Source organism: Muntiacus reevesi, chromosome 8, assembly GCF_963930625.1.
Source record: "Muntiacus reevesi chromosome 8, mMunRee1.1, whole genome shotgun sequence".
In the NCBI taxonomy this organism is placed as follows: domain Eukaryota; kingdom Metazoa; phylum Chordata; class Mammalia; order Artiodactyla; family Cervidae; genus Muntiacus; species Muntiacus reevesi.
In genome coordinates, this window is record NC_089256.1 from 17,821,336 (window position 1) to 17,836,936 (window position 15,601).

General features: G+C 39.5%; 1 protein-coding gene and 1 pseudogene across 1 annotated transcript in view; both read left to right on the forward strand.

Annotated features, from left to right (window-relative positions):
* Window positions 1–5,522, forward strand: part of LOC136173512 (activity-dependent neuroprotector homeobox protein-like) — a 43,428-nt pseudogene extending 37,906 nt beyond the window's left edge.
* Window positions 1–15,601, forward strand: part of CPNE4 (copine 4) — a 653,986-nt gene that overhangs the window by 186,537 nt on the left and 451,848 nt on the right. The window lies entirely within an intron of this gene.

Sequence of the window (15,601 nt, forward strand, 5' to 3'; positions counted from 1 at the left end):
ACTGCACGGCAGTTTGCGCATTCTTTGGCATTGCCCTTCTTTGGGACTGAAATGAAAACTGACATTTTCCAGTCCTGTGGCCTCTGCTGAGTTTTCCAAATTCTCTGGCATATTGAATGCAGCACTTTCACAGCATCATCTTTTAGGATTTGAAATACCTCAGCTGGAATTCTATCACCTCCACTAGCTTTGTTCTTAGTGATTCTTCCTAAGGCCCACTTGACTTCACATTCCAGGATGTTTGGCTCTAGGTGAGTGATGACACCATCATGGTTACCTGGGTCATTAAGATCTTTCTTATATAGTTCTCCTGTGTGTTCTTGCTACCTCTTTTTAATATCTTCTGCTTCTGGTAGGTCCATACTGTTTCTGTCCTTTACTGTGCCTATCTTTGCATGAAGTGTTCCCTTGGCATCTCTAATTTTCTTGAAGAGATCTGTAGTCATTCTCACTCTACTGTTTTCCTATATTTCTTTGCATTGTTCAGTCAAAAAGGCTTTCTTATCTCTCCTTATTATTCTTTGGAACTCTACATTCAAATGGGTATATCTTTCCTTTTCTCCTTTGCCTTTTGCTTTTCTTTTCTCATCTATTGGTAAGGTCTCCTCAGACAACCATTTTGCCTTTTGGTATTTCTTTTTCTTGGGGATGGTCTTGATTCCTGCCTCCTGTACAATGTTAGGAACTTACATCAGTAGTTCTTCAGGCACTCTATCAGATCTAATTCCTTGAATCTATTTGTCATTTCCACTGTATAATCATATGGGATTTGATTTAGGTCTTGAGAGTCCTTTGGGCTGCAAGGAGATCTAACCAGTTCATCCTAAAGGGGATCAGTCCTGAATGTTCATTGGAAGGACTTATATTGATGCTGAAACTCCAATACTTTGACCACCTGATGCGAAGAGCTGACTCATTTGAAAAGACCCTGATGCTGGGAAAGATTGAGGGCAGGAAGAGAAGGGGACGACGGAGGATGAGATGGTTGGATGGCATCACCAACTCAATTGACATGAGTTTGGGTAACCTCTGGGAGTTGGTGATGGACAGGGAGGTCTGGCATGCTGTGGTCCATGGGGTCACAAAGAGTCGGACACAACTGAGCAACTGAACTGAACTGAACTGATTTTTCACTTCCACTGTATAACCATATGGGATTCGATTTAGGTCAGTAAAGTAATGCTCAAAATTTTCCAAGCCAGGCTTCAGCAATACATGAACTGTGAACTTTCAGATGTTCAAGCTGGTTTTAGAAAAGACAGAGGAACCAGAGATCAAATTGCCAATGTCTGCTGGATCATTGAAAAAGCAAGAGAGTTCCAGAAAAACATCTATTTCTGCTATATTGACTATGCCAAAGCCTTCGACTGTGTGGATCACAATAAACTGTGGAAAATTCTGAGAGAGATGGGAATACCAGACCACCTGACCTGCCTCTTCAGAAACCTGTATGCAGGTCAGGAAGCAACAGTTAGAACTGAACATGGAACAACAGACTGGTTCTAAATAGGAAAAGGAGTACATCAAGGCTATATATTGTCGCCCTGCTTATTTAACTTATCTGCAGAGTACATCATGAGAAATGCTGGGCTGAATGAAGCACAAGCTGGAATCAAGATTTCTGGGAGAAATATCAATAACCTCAGATATGCAGATGACACCACCCTTATGGCAGAAAGTGAAGAGGAACTAAAAAGCCTCTTGATGAAAGTGAAAGAGGAGAGTGAAAAGGTTAGCTTAAAGTTCAACATTCAGAAAACTAAGATCTTGACATCCGGAGACAGTGGAAACAGTGTCAGACTTTGTTTTGGGGGGCTCCAGAGTCACTGCAGATGGTGAGTTCAGCCATGAAATCAAAAGACGCTTACTCCTTGGAAGGAAAATTATGACAAACCTAGATAGCATATTAAAAAGCAGAGACATTTCTTTGCCAACAAAGGTCCGTCTGGTCAAGGCTATGGTTTTTCCAGTGGTCATGTATGGATGTGAGAGTTGGACTGTGAAGAAAGCTAAGTGCCGAAAAATCGATGCTTTTGAACTATGGTGTTGGAGAAGACTCTTGAAAGTCCCTTGGGCTGCAAGGAGATCCAACCAGTTCATCCTAAAGGAGATCAGCCTAGGTGTTCATTGGAAGGACTGATGCTGAAGCTGAAACTCCAGTACTTTGACCACCTCATGTGAAGAGTTGACTCATTGGAAAAGACCCTGATGCTGGGAGGGATTGGGGGCAGGAGGAGAAGGGGACGACAGAGGATGAGATGGCTGAATGGCTTCACCGACTCGATGCGCATGGGTTTGGGCGTGCTGCGATTCATGGGGTGGCAAAGAGTTGGACATGACTGAGCGACTGAACTGAACTGAACTGACCTGTGAAGAACACATAGAAGACTTTAAACAGTTTGAGCCTAAAGACTTTTATTTGAAAAACACTACATGGGAGGATGTAAGGCTATGGGATCCTTTGCTTACAAAAAAGCAGGACTGTTGGACAAAACCTTTTTGCTGCAGTGCTTGCCTATTTTCTTTAAAGTTTTTCTCAGCCTACAAAAGTCATTTCTGGAATGTCCATAGTGAAGGCTTTGAAAATAGGATTCTCCTTAATTGTCCCTACTGTACATTCAATGCAGACAAAAAGACTTTGGAAACACATTAAAATATTTCATGCTCCAAACACCAGCGCACCAGGTAGCCTCAGCACATTCAAAGATAAAAGCAAAAGTGATGGCCTTAAACCTAAGCAGGTTGTCAGTGTAGAGCAAGCTGTACCGAGATCATCTTTAAGAAATAGTTAGGAAGTACATTTATAGGGAACATTTTCAGCATGTGGTAGCACTTTACATAGCAAGGGCAGGAGAAAAATCATTCAGTACTGCAGTCCCTTTAGATGCAAATGCCAGGGAAGAAAGTAGTATTCACTGCAAGCGATGCCTTTTTATGCCAAAGTCCTACAGAGCTTTGGTACAACATGTCTTTGAAGACCACGAACACACAGGCTATCACATCACTGCCATGATTGGCCACACAAGTGTGGTGGTTCCCGGATCCAAACCCTTGATGCTAATTGCTCTCAAACCTCAAGAGAAGAAGGTCATGGGACTCCAATCAAGAATTGGTTCCCTAGCTTCTGGAAAAGTCAGATCTTTGCGATCACAGCAGATGGTGAATTGACTCAATACCAGAGCCTAACTTTAATTCAACAGATGTCAACATGATGTCCAATGTTCACCTGCAGCAGAACAACTATGGAGTCAAATCTGTAGGCCAGGGCTATGTGTTGGTCAGTCAATGAGACTGGGGCTAGGTGGCAAGGCACCTGTTTCCATCCCTCAATAGTCTCAGTCTGTGAAACTGTTCCAAGTGGAAATGGATGATCTTACTGTCTTGGGTCAGAACAGAGGACCCAGGTACCAGAACATACTCACAGCAGTCTCCAAATGCCCCATCTTTCTCTTCAGACAGTTAATGTCTCCTTTCCTCTCCCAGTCACATGCATCCAGAGTATTAGGTCAGTCCAGCTCCAAGCTGACTGCAGCTGCCACTGGCTCTCCACCACCCAATACTTTCTCAACTCAGAAGTGGAAAATATGTACATTCTGTAATGAGCTTTTTCCTGACAATGTGTATAGCGTGCACTTCGGAAAAAGGACATAAAGCTGAAAATGTCCCAGCAGTGGCAAACTACATTATGAAAATACTCAATTTCACTAGCAAATGCCTCTACTGTAATCACTATTTGCCCACAGACACTTTGCTCAACCGTATGTTAACTCATGGTCTGTCATGTCCATATTGCTGGTCAACCTTCAATGATATGGAAAAGATGGTGGCACACGTGGGATTGGTTCACTTTAATGAAGAGATGGGACCTAAAACAGATTCTACTCTGAGTTTTGATTTGGCCTTCAGCAGGGTAGTCATACTAACATCTATCTGCTTGTAACCATGTATAACCTGAGGGATGCTCCCACTGAATCTGTTGCTTACCATACCCAAAATAACCATCCATCCCTCCAAAGCCACAGCCAAAAGTGAAAGAAAAAGCAGATATCCCTGTTAAAAGTTCACCTCAAGCTGCAGTGCCCTATAAAAAACATGTTTGAAAAACCCTTTGCCCTCTTTGCTTTTCAATCCTAAAAGGACCCGTATCTGATGCACTTGCACATCACTTATGAGAGAGGCACCAAGTTATTCAGATGGTTCATCCAGTGGAGAAAAAGCTCACCTACAAGTCCATCCACTGCCTTGGTGTGTATACCAGCAACATTATGCCTTGACTGTCACTCTGCCTCTGCTTCACTGCAAGGGTGCTGGAAAGACCCAAAGTGGCCAAGACAAGACAAATGCTTAACCAGTCACCAGACCTGGCACCTGTGATGCGCACTTATGAGCAAATGGAATTTCCTTTGCTGAAGAAGTGAAAGTTAGGTGAAGATAGCGATTCACCTGTCTTCTCTGAAGAGAGCCTGAGGAACCTGTTGTTTTAGCTTTAGACCCTAAGGGTCATGAAGATGATTCCTATGAAGCCAGGAAAAGCTTCCTAACAAAATATTTCAACAAACAACCCTATCCCACCAGGAGTGAAATTGAGAAGCTGGCAGCCAGCCTATGGCTGTGGAAGAGTGACATTGCTCTCCATTTTAGTAACAAGAGGAAGAAGTGTGTCTGAGACTGTGAAAAGTACAAGCCTGGTGTGTTACCGGGCTTCAACATGAAAGAATTTTTAAAAAGTTAAGCATAGATGGATTTTGATGCTGAGTGACTGTTTGAAAACCATGATGAGAAGGATTCCAGAGTCAATGCTAGTAAAACAGCAGACAAAAAGCTCAATCTTGGGAAGGAAGATGACAGTTCTTCAGACAGTCTTGAGAATTTGGAAGAAGAATGCAATGGAAGTGATTGACCTTTTAACCCTGTTTTTAAAGTTGAGTCTAAAGTCCCTAATGATAACCCAGATGAACACATACTGAAGGTAATTTCTGAAGATGCTTTAGGATCTGAGAAGCTAGACCAAAAGGAGTAGGATGGTTCAAAATATGAAGCTGTTCATTTTACTGAGTAACCAACCAAACTAATGCATGATGCCTCTGATAGTGAGGTTGGCCAAGATGATATTGTTGAGTGGAAAGATGGTGCTTCTCCATCTGAGAGTGGCCCTGGTTCCCAACAAGTGTCAGACTTTGAGGACAACACATGTGAGATGAAAACAGGAACCTGGTCCATTGAGTCTTCCCAAAGTGAAGATGCAAGGAGCAGTAAGCCAGCTGCCAAAAAAGGGCTACTGTGAGCTGATGAAATGGAAGAATAGTTCCTATGGAAAAGGTGAAGGGTTTTGGTCCAAGGACCAGTCACGGTGGAAGAATGCAACTGAAAATGATGAGCACTTATCCACCCCACAGATTGAGTGGCAGAATAGCACAATTGACAGTGAGGATGGGGAGCAGTTTGACAACATGACTGATGGAATAACTGAACTGATGCATGGCAGCTTGACGGGAGTTAAACTGAGCAGCCAACAGGCTTAAGGGCCGGGTTCTCTGGCATTGGTGACAAATGCTGCAGCCTGGAACTCTGCTCTCCTTACAGCTATGACTGCAAAGCTATGTTCCAACTGGTACTGCCTTTTGAGTGCTGGGTCATCAGGCAGTGGGGACATGTGTCCACGCCAATCCCAAAGGTTATTTCTAAGTCTGTGACACATGATTGGCTGATCTTGCTTTAGAACGTTCTGTGACAGACACAGTAACTAAATGTGAAAAACCAATAAGCTTGTGGCTCATGAATGCACACGAGAAAAAGCATAGATTTGTTTTATCTGCCTTCTCCACATTTTTTTCCCTCTCTAAAACAGTGTTTGGTTAGATGTCCTTAAGAAATGTTCTCCTGGTTAAAATGGCAGTGTAGGGCCAACACGCAAGCTACCAGTCCAATGTGTAGAGTAGACTTTGGGGAAATCATTTTTTTTTTTCATGTATTCATTCTGAATAGTTGAAATGTATATTTGTACAGTCTTTTAAGACCTATTCAAGTGATGCTTATGATATGGTTATGGTATACCCATCATAGATTCATGTCTTTTTTTAGTGTTGCCCTTGCTGTGTAATAAGCATTGTATCTGGTTGACCTACCAAAAGCCTGAAACTATACTAGTGTGGACTTAAGGACAGACTTAGTTTTTGCACCTAACCTTGTACAATCTTGTGGCAGAGACCAGCCACATGAGACATATATCTGGACTCTCTTGTATTATAGAATTTTTCTTGTTCTGAATACACTTGACATTACAGCTGACAAAAACAAAAACTGGTATTGCAGATGTTTTCTAAAATATTTTAAACTAAATGTCACATGCAGTATTGACTTTACAGCTACTAATTTTGACACCTTTTAGATCTGTGTGGAAATGTGTTGTATTGAAGCAGCAAACCAATGAGCGCTGCTTTTTGGATGTTTAGTTTTATTTTTGTTAAACACCACCCTAGTGTATTCATCTATACCATCTAATATATGACACACTGTTGTAGTATGTATAATTTTGTGATCTTTATTTCCCTTTGTATTCATTTTAAGCATCTAAATAGATTGCTGTAATATGCTTTAAAAAATATTGTCCTGTATTCATATGTTAGCTCTCAAAACTTTCAGCAACTTATTAAATTTGTAAAATAAAGCTGTTAATTCCTACATTTGTATCACTTAGGAATTATTTGGGCTGCAAGGGAAATAAAAGTATTAGTTATTTATACAAAACACAAGTTTATTTTGCTCACATATTATCCAGGGTCTGCTAAAGCAAATTCTGGGGTCATTTGGAATCAAGGCATTTAATCCTGTTGCTTTGCTGTATTTCACCTGGAGTTTCTACTTTGGTCCAAGATGTTGCTTGACTTCTACCAACTGGTCTGCATCTCAACCAACAGGAAGGAGATGGAGGAAACAAATGCATGGCCACCTATTTTAAAGGATGTTTTCTGGAAATTGTAACACTGCTTCTGCCAGAAGTTAGAGAGTATCACACCTAGCTGTGTGAGGAGTTTGGGAAAGGCATTCATCATTTCAGGTGTGGTCATAGGTTACAACAAAAACCAGGAGCTGATTCCTCTGAGGACAAAAAGAATGGATACAGGGGGACAATTAGAAGCCTTTTCCACCACTCCTCACCTTAATATTGTAGAGATTAAATGATACAAATGCATTTCATAAACTTAAATCCTGTATCCTTGACAGATTTTGTTTTTAAGATACTAGTAGCACTATTCTCATGGGTGGGAATTCAGAAAACTAAATAGAAGTTAAAAGAATTGCCTTCTTAAAAGGACAATTACTAGATAGAATCTGATTCTGAAGAGTAAATGTTGAGATTTGTTTTTGAAGCATTCAATTCAGTTCAGTTCAGTCGCCCAGTCATGTCCGACTCTTTACAACCCCATGAACTGCAGCACGCCAGGCTTCCCTGTCCATCACCAACTCCTGGAATTTACCCAAACTCATGTCCATTGAGTCAGTGATGCCATCCAGCCATCTCATCCTCTGTCATTCAATCTTTCCCAACATCAGGATCTTTTCAAATGAGTCAGTTCTTCACATCAGGTGGCCAAAATATTGGAGTTTCAGCATCAACATCAGTCTTTCTAATGAACACCCAGGACTGATCTCCTTTAGGATGATCTGGTTGGATCTCCTTGCAGTCCAAGGGACTCTCAAGAGTCTTCTCCAACACCACAGTTCAAAAGTACCAATTCTCTGGCCCTCAGCTTTTTTTATAGTCCAACTCTCACATCCATACATGACTATTGGAAAAATCATAGCCTTGACTAGACAGACTTTCGTTGACAAAGTAATGTCTCTGCTTTTTAATATGCTGTCTAGGTTGGTCATAACTTTCCTTCCAAGCATTTTTATAAGGAAAATACATACTGTTCATTGCATGCTGCTCAGTTGCTTCAGTTGCGTCCGACTCTTTGTGACCCTACAGACTGCAGTCCGACAGTCTCCCCTGACTGTGGGATTCTCCAGGCAAGAATACTAGAGTGGGTTACCATGCCCTCCTCAAGGGGATCTTCCTGACTCAGGGATCGAACCCACGTCTTCTGCATCTCCTGCACTACTGGTTTTACCGCTGAGTCCCTGAGGAAGACCTGTTGTTCATTGCCCATCTACATAAAGGATGGAGGGGACTGGGAGATGGATGGTGTATCGCTTTCATTTTACAGATGAAGAAATGAAATCCAGAGAGGGGATGCTATTTATCCAAGGTTATAGAGCTAGTTAGTGGTAGAGCCAAAATTAAAATTCAAGATCTCTTGAAGAATATTAAATATCTTATCCAATGTACACCCCTACCTTCCCAAAATGACAATCAGTTGTAAAACGAGGGTTGATTAAACTGTCAAGGAAAGTTGCTAGAATTTTCTGAGACTGGCTAAGGGGACCTCTTCAGGTCACCTCAGCTCCAGGTTTTTCTTGGGACTGGAGTTAAAATAATGAGTGGCTCATTTAACATTGTCTCCCTTTCCTTTTGTTTCTTAGTGGCAGAGTTGATTTTGGCCCCCCATGACTACACTGTGGGGGTCCATTCTTTTTCACTTCTTGAAATTTGATGTTTTACTTGTCCTTTGGTTGAGGGCAAGTACTTTCTGAATTCAAGGTTTCTCAATCTATCAGCTCCCGGTGCTCTTTGTCCTTACAGCTTTTCTTACCTACTCCACCAGCAGCCATTCCCCAAGGGCTGTGGGGTGTCAGTTCTTCCTGAGTGTCACAGCCCTTTTCCCATCTCTTTCCTAGCATCAGGAAAACCTATTTTTATCTCAGAGTGTGAGTTATAGCTTCTTGTATGAACATAGGCAGCAGACTCTTCCCTCTCTCCCAGGAGCACCAGCTGCCTCGCTCAATTGTCACCTTAAATTTTGAATGTTGCTGACTAGTTGCTGAGGTATTGGTGCTTCATGTTTTATGCTTGCTGTTTTGTTTTAATGTTTAGTGGTATCTTTTTCTCATTTTGCCCTTTTCTTTGTATTCTTTTCTTTGCTTTCTCTCATTGAAGATGACTTTGATTCTTTATCGCAGAAATTTGTTTTCTGCTGTGTCAGGAGCTGAGTGCAACTCTTCCCCTAATCTCCTTTGGCAAGCTTAATTAATTCATATAATTGTGTTTTGCTAAGTGGGAAATGGTCACTTTACAAAACAACAATTACCTTATGAATCTAGCCTGTCTCCATGTTATCTAATCTTATTACATGTCACTTGTTTCTCCTTTAAATGTGTATTTTTTAATTAATTAATATTTTTATCAAAAGATAATTGCTTTACAGAATTTTGTTGTTTTCTGTCAAAACACAACATGAACCAGCCATAGGTATACATATATCCCCTCCCCTTTGAGCCTCTCTTCCATCTCCCTCCCCATCTCACCTCTTTAAGTTGATACAGAACCCCTGTTTGAGTTTTCTGAGCCATACAGCAAATTCCCGTTGGCTATCTATTTTACGTATGGTAATGTAAGTTTCCATGTTACTCTTTCCATACATCTCAGCCTCTCCTCACCTCTCCCCATGTCCATAAGTCTATTCTCTATGTCTGTTTCTCCACTGCTGCCCTATGAATAAATTCTTCAGTACCATTTTCCTAGATTCCATATATATGCGTTAGAATATGATATTTATCTTTCTCTTTCTGACTTATTTCACTGTGTATAATATGTTCTAGGTTCATCCACCTCATTAGAACTGACTCAAATTTGTTCCTTTTTATGGCTGAGTAATAGTCCGTTGTGTATATGTACCACAACTTCTTTATCCATTCATCTGTCGATGGACATCTGGGGTGCTTCCATGTTCTAGCTATTGTATGTTCAGCACTATTGTAAATAGTGCTGCAATGAACAATGGAATACATGTGTCTTTTAATTTTGGTTTCCTCAGGGTGTATATGCCTAGGAGTGGGATTGCTGGGTCATATGTTGGTTTTATTTCTAGTTTTTTAAGGAATCTCCATACAGTCTGCCATACTGGCTGTATCAATTTACATTTTCACCAACAGTGCAAGAGTGTTCCCTTTTCTTCACACCCTCTCCAGCATTTATTGTTTGTAGACTTTTTGATGCTGGCCATTCTGACCAATGTGAGGTGATATCTCATTGTGATTTTCATTTGCATTTCTTGAATAATGAGCAGTGTTGAGCATCTTTTCATATGTTTGTTAGTCATCTGTATAACTTCTTTGAAGAAATGTCTGTTTAGGTCTTTTCTCCACTTTTTTATTGGGTTCTTTGTTTTTCTGGTATTGAGTTGTATGAGCTGCTTGTATATTTTGGAAATTAATCCTTTGTCCATTGTTTCATTTGCTATTATTTTCTCCCATTCTGAGGGTTGTCTTTTCACCTTGTTTGAAGTTTCCTTTGCTGTGCAAAAGCTTTTAAGTTTAATCAAGTCCCACTTGTTTACTTTTGTTTTTATTTCCATTACTCTAGGAGGTGGGTCATACAGAATCTTGCTTTGATTTATCTCTTCGAGTATTCTGCCTATGATTTCCTCTAAAGGTCTTATAGTTTCTGGTCTTACATTTAGGTCTTTAATCCATTTTGAGTTTATCTTTGTATATGGTGTTAGGAAGTGTTCTAATTTCATTCTTTTAATGTAGCTGTCCAGTTTTCCCAGCACCATTTATTGAAGAGGCTGTCTTTGCCCCATTGTATATTCTTGCCTCCTTTGTCAAAAATAAGTTACCCATAGGTGCATGGGTTTATTTCTGAACTTTCTATCTTGTTCCATTGGTCTGTATTTCTGTTTTTGTGCCAGCACCATACTATGTTCATGACTGTAGCTTTGTAGTATAATCTGAAGTCAGGAAGGTTGATTCCTCCAGCTCCATTTTTCTTTCTCAAGACTGCTTTGGATATTCAGGGTCTTTTGGGTTTCCATATGAATTGTGAAATTTTTTGTCCTAGTTCTGTGAAAAATGCCATTGGTAATTTGATAGGGAATGAATTGAATCTGTAGGTTGCATTTGGTAGTATAGTCATTTTCACAATATTGATTCTTCCTACCCAGGAACATGGAATATCTCTCCATCTGTTTATGTCATCTTTGATTTCTTTTATTAGTGTCATAATTTTCTGTGTACAGCTCTTTTGTCTCCTTAGGTAAGGAGACAAAATAAAGGAGACATTTGTCTCCTAGATATTTTTTTTTTTGAATGGTGATGAAATTGATTCCTTCATTTCTCATTCTGATTTTTCATTGTTAGTATATAGAAATACAAGTGATTACTGTGTGTTGATTTTGTATCCTGCAACTTTGCTAAATTCACTGATTAGCTCTAGTAATTTTCTGCTACTATCTTTAGGGTTTCCTATGTACAGTATCATGTCATCTGCAAACAGTGAGAGCTTTACTTCTTCTTTTCTGATCTGAAATTCTTTTATTTCTTTTAAATCTTTGATTACTGTAGCTAGGACTTCCAAAACTATGTTGAATAATAGTGGTATAAGTGGGCACCCTTGTCTTGTTCCTGATCTTAGGGGGGATACTTTCATTTTTTCACCATTGAGCATAATGTTTGCTGTAATCTTATCATATATGGCCTTTACTATGTTGAGCTAGATTTCTTGTATGCCCATTTTTTGAAGAGATTTCATCATAAATGGGTGCTGAATTTTTTCAAAGGCTTTTTCTGCATCTATTTAGATGATCATATGGTTTTTATCTTTCTGTTTTTGAATATGGTGTATCACATTGATTGATTTGCTTATATTGAAGAATTCTTGCATCCCTGCAATAAACCCAACTTGATCATGGTGTATGAACTTTTTGATGTGTTGCTGAACTCTGGTTGCTAAAATTTTGTTGAGGATATTTGCATCTATGTTCATCAGTGATATTTGCCTGTAGTTTCCTTTTTTTCATATTGTCTTTGTCTGGTTTTGGTATCAGGCTGATAGTGGCCTCATAGAATTAGTTTGGAAGTGTTCCTTCTTCTGCAATTTTTAAAAAGAGTTTTAGAAGAATAGGCATTAGCTCTTGTCTAAATGTTTGATAGAATTCTCCAGTGAAGCCATCTGGTTCTGGTCTTTTCTTTTGGGGGAGATTTTTTTATCACAGCTTCAATTTCAGTGCTTGTAATTGGGTTGTTCATAACTTGTATTTCTTCCTGGTTCAGTCTTGGAAAATTGAACTTTTCTAAGAATTTGTCTATTTCTTCCCGGTTATCCATTTTATTGTCATATAGTTGTTCATAATAGTCTCTTATAATGCTTTGTATTGCTTCATTGTCGCTTGTAACCTTTTGTTTTTAATTTCTAATTTTGTTGATTTGATTCTTCTTTTTTCTTGATGAATCTCGCTAGAGGTTTGTCAAATTTGTGTATCTTCTCAAAGAACCAAGTTTTAGTTTTTGTTTTATTAAGAGCTTTTAGCTTTTAGTCTTATTAAAAAGAAAACTCCACAGAACTGCACAAGCCCACTGTAGAGACAGAAGTTTATAAGGACAATAAAAATTAAGACCGAATATATACATATAAATATACACCCATAAGCAAAATCAAAACAGTCCAACAAAAATAAAGTACTATAGATTGACCTGGTGAACAAAGGAAACCAAAAATTATATCTATCAGAACAAACCTAACTAAAGCACAAACTGGAAAACAAAACTAAAGCAAGGTGGCAATTGGGGATTAAAGCAAAGAAAATAAACTAACAGATATGTTGAGAGGAAAGTAGAGAAAGTGAAGAAAGAAAGAATAGATATGCAAAGTTAAATAGAGATACATAAAGAAGATTTGTATACAATCAAGATTAACTACAAGGGGAAAAGAACAGCAAGAAAAGCAAATAAAGGAATAAATGTATAAAAAATAATAATAGGTTTAAAATATAAAAGTTAAAATTTTAAAAAAGAGAGAGAAAAAAAAGAAAACTCCACAGAATTGCAAAAACCCAGTGTAGAGGTGGGAGTTTATAACAGCAATAAGAATGTGACTTAAATAAGAAATAAGTCAATTTTCTTATTTCTGTGCAATAAGAAAACAAGAAAAGCTCAGCAGCAGCAGTGCCAATAAAATCAAAAACTACAACGTGGGGGGGGGGGAGAAAAGAAATTAAAAAATCCAAAAGAATCTACAGAACAAGTCAAAACATAAGAATAATAAATGTTTTTCTTGAGTCACTGCTGTCAGAGTCCTTACCCTCGCTGGAAGTCAGAGTCCACCTCACCCCTCTAGGGTGCCTTCTAACACTGCACTGGTCTCTGGACCTGCTGTGGGGGCAACTCAGACTCTCATATGTTTCTACTCCTGTATGTTCTTGCCTCCAATGTCCACAGCAATCAGAACTAGTGTGTTTTCTTTTGTGGGAGCTCTCAGTGTCCCTTTATATATTTCATAGACACAGAGTCTGCCTAATTGATCATGTGGATTTAATCTGCAGCTTGTATAGCTGGTGGGAAGGTTTTTGGTCTTTTTTGTTAGCCACACTGCCCCTGGATTTCAATTGGGATTTTATTTCCACCTCTGCAGGTGGGTCGTCCACTGGGGATTGCTCCTGAAGCTGCCCTGGAGGACTTGAGTCTGCTCCTGTGAGGGCCAGGTGTGGAGGTGGTGCAGGTGCTTGGGTCTCAGGGGTTCTGGCAGCACCAGGTACTCAGCAGGGTTGGTGGCTAGGACAGCAGGAAATACAGCGCTCTAGAAGGGTATGGTAGCCAATGTTGGCCAATACACTCCAGTATTCTTGCCTGGAGAACCCCCATCCCTGAATGAGAAGCCTGGCAGGCCAGTCTACACGGTCGCAGAGTCCCAACATGACTGAAGTGACCCTACACACATAGGCCTCCTACCATGTAAAGTAGGAGGTAAAGGACATCAAAAAGGGGAAAGTATCCATTAAAAGGCACATGGCTTGAAAGGGCATGACATGATTAAAAAAGACAAATGATTTTCTGGCAGGTGGGGAGACAGGTGATTTGAAGCCTGATAGTGGAAGACATTATATAAGTCTTTGACAATTCATTGGTCTTTGTAAGAGTCAAGGTTTTATGATAATTTGAGAACTGATGAAAGACCAACTGTAGGTCATGTGAAAGACTGTTGGTCATGTAGGAAGAATCAGGGTTAGGCAAATCAGCAAGTGCTCTTTGTTAGCTTATCCAGGCAATAAGTGATGGGAGTCTAAACTAAGATAAGGACTGTCAGTACAGAGAGGGTGTGATGGATTTCGGAAATTTGAGTAGAGGAATCAAGAGGGCTTGTAATCTATATTGATGTAGATAGTAAGAAAGTCAAAGATGACTGAGAATTTTGGCTTATAAATTGTGGTTATGGTAGTCTCAAAAGCCAAAAGAGGGATTAAAAGAGATTTAAGGTCTTGAAGATATCTAGAAAAAACAACTTGAAATAGATTTCTAACACACAGAACCATCCCTGAACAGCAAATGTAGGATTCTAATGCACTGAAGTATGTGTGTTACTTGAAGCCCTATATTTGAGAGATGTTGTTCAAAAAGAAGATGTAGAATAGAAGAAAAAATGGCAAAGGACAGAACCCCAGGGAAACGTCATTTGTTGTTCAGTCATAAGTCATGTCTGACTCTTTGCACCCCATGGACTACAACATGGCAGGCTCTTCTGTCCTTTACTATTTCCTAGAGTTTACTCAAATTTGTGTTCCATTGAGTCAGTGATGCTCTCTAGTCATCTCATCCTCTAGCCCCCTTCTCCTTTTCCTTTCAATCTTTCCCATCATCAGAATCTTTTCCAATGAGTAGTAATAAGACCTGAATAAGTAATGCTGAATCCTGAGCAGAGTGATGATGGCTAAACATTTGAGTCAAATGAAACTGAGTGAAACCTTTTAGACTCTTTCCAGTAAGTGATGTTTCGCAGTTATTATCTGACTCCAAATGCAGATATGGAAATATATGTCCAGTTTCAGAAAGACTTAAGCAGAAATAAATGTATAAAGTGATCACTGTGATGAGTCTAGTGATCGCCCATCAGCATACAAAATTATTGCACTATTATAGACTGTGTTCTCTTTGCCATACATTACATCTTCAAGAATTACTTGTTTTATAACTGGAATTTTGTACCTCTTAATCTCCCTTACCTTTTTATACATATACCCCTCCCCACCTTGCCTCTGGTAACCACCAGTTTTTCTTTGTATCTTCTTATGAGTCTTTATGTTTTGTTATGTTTGTTCATTTCTTTTGCCTTTTAGAAATCACATTTATTAATAAGTGAAATCATATGACATTTGTCTTGTTCTGACTTATTTCTCTTAGCATAATACCTTGAGGTTCATCTATGTTGTCACAGATGGCAAGGTTTCACTCTTTTATGGTTGAATAATGTTCTGTTTTATACACATACACATGCACATGGGTGCTTGCATGCATGCCAAGTTGCTTCAGTTATGTCGGACTCTTTGTGACCCTATGAACTGGAGCCTGCCAGGATCTTCTGTCCATGGGATTCTCCAGGCGAGAATACTATAGTGGGTTGCCATGCTCTCCTCCAGGGAATCTTCCCAACCTAGGTACCAATGTCTCCTGCATTGGTAGGCAGGTTCTTTACCACTAGTGCCACCTAGGAAGCATATATATATTTATA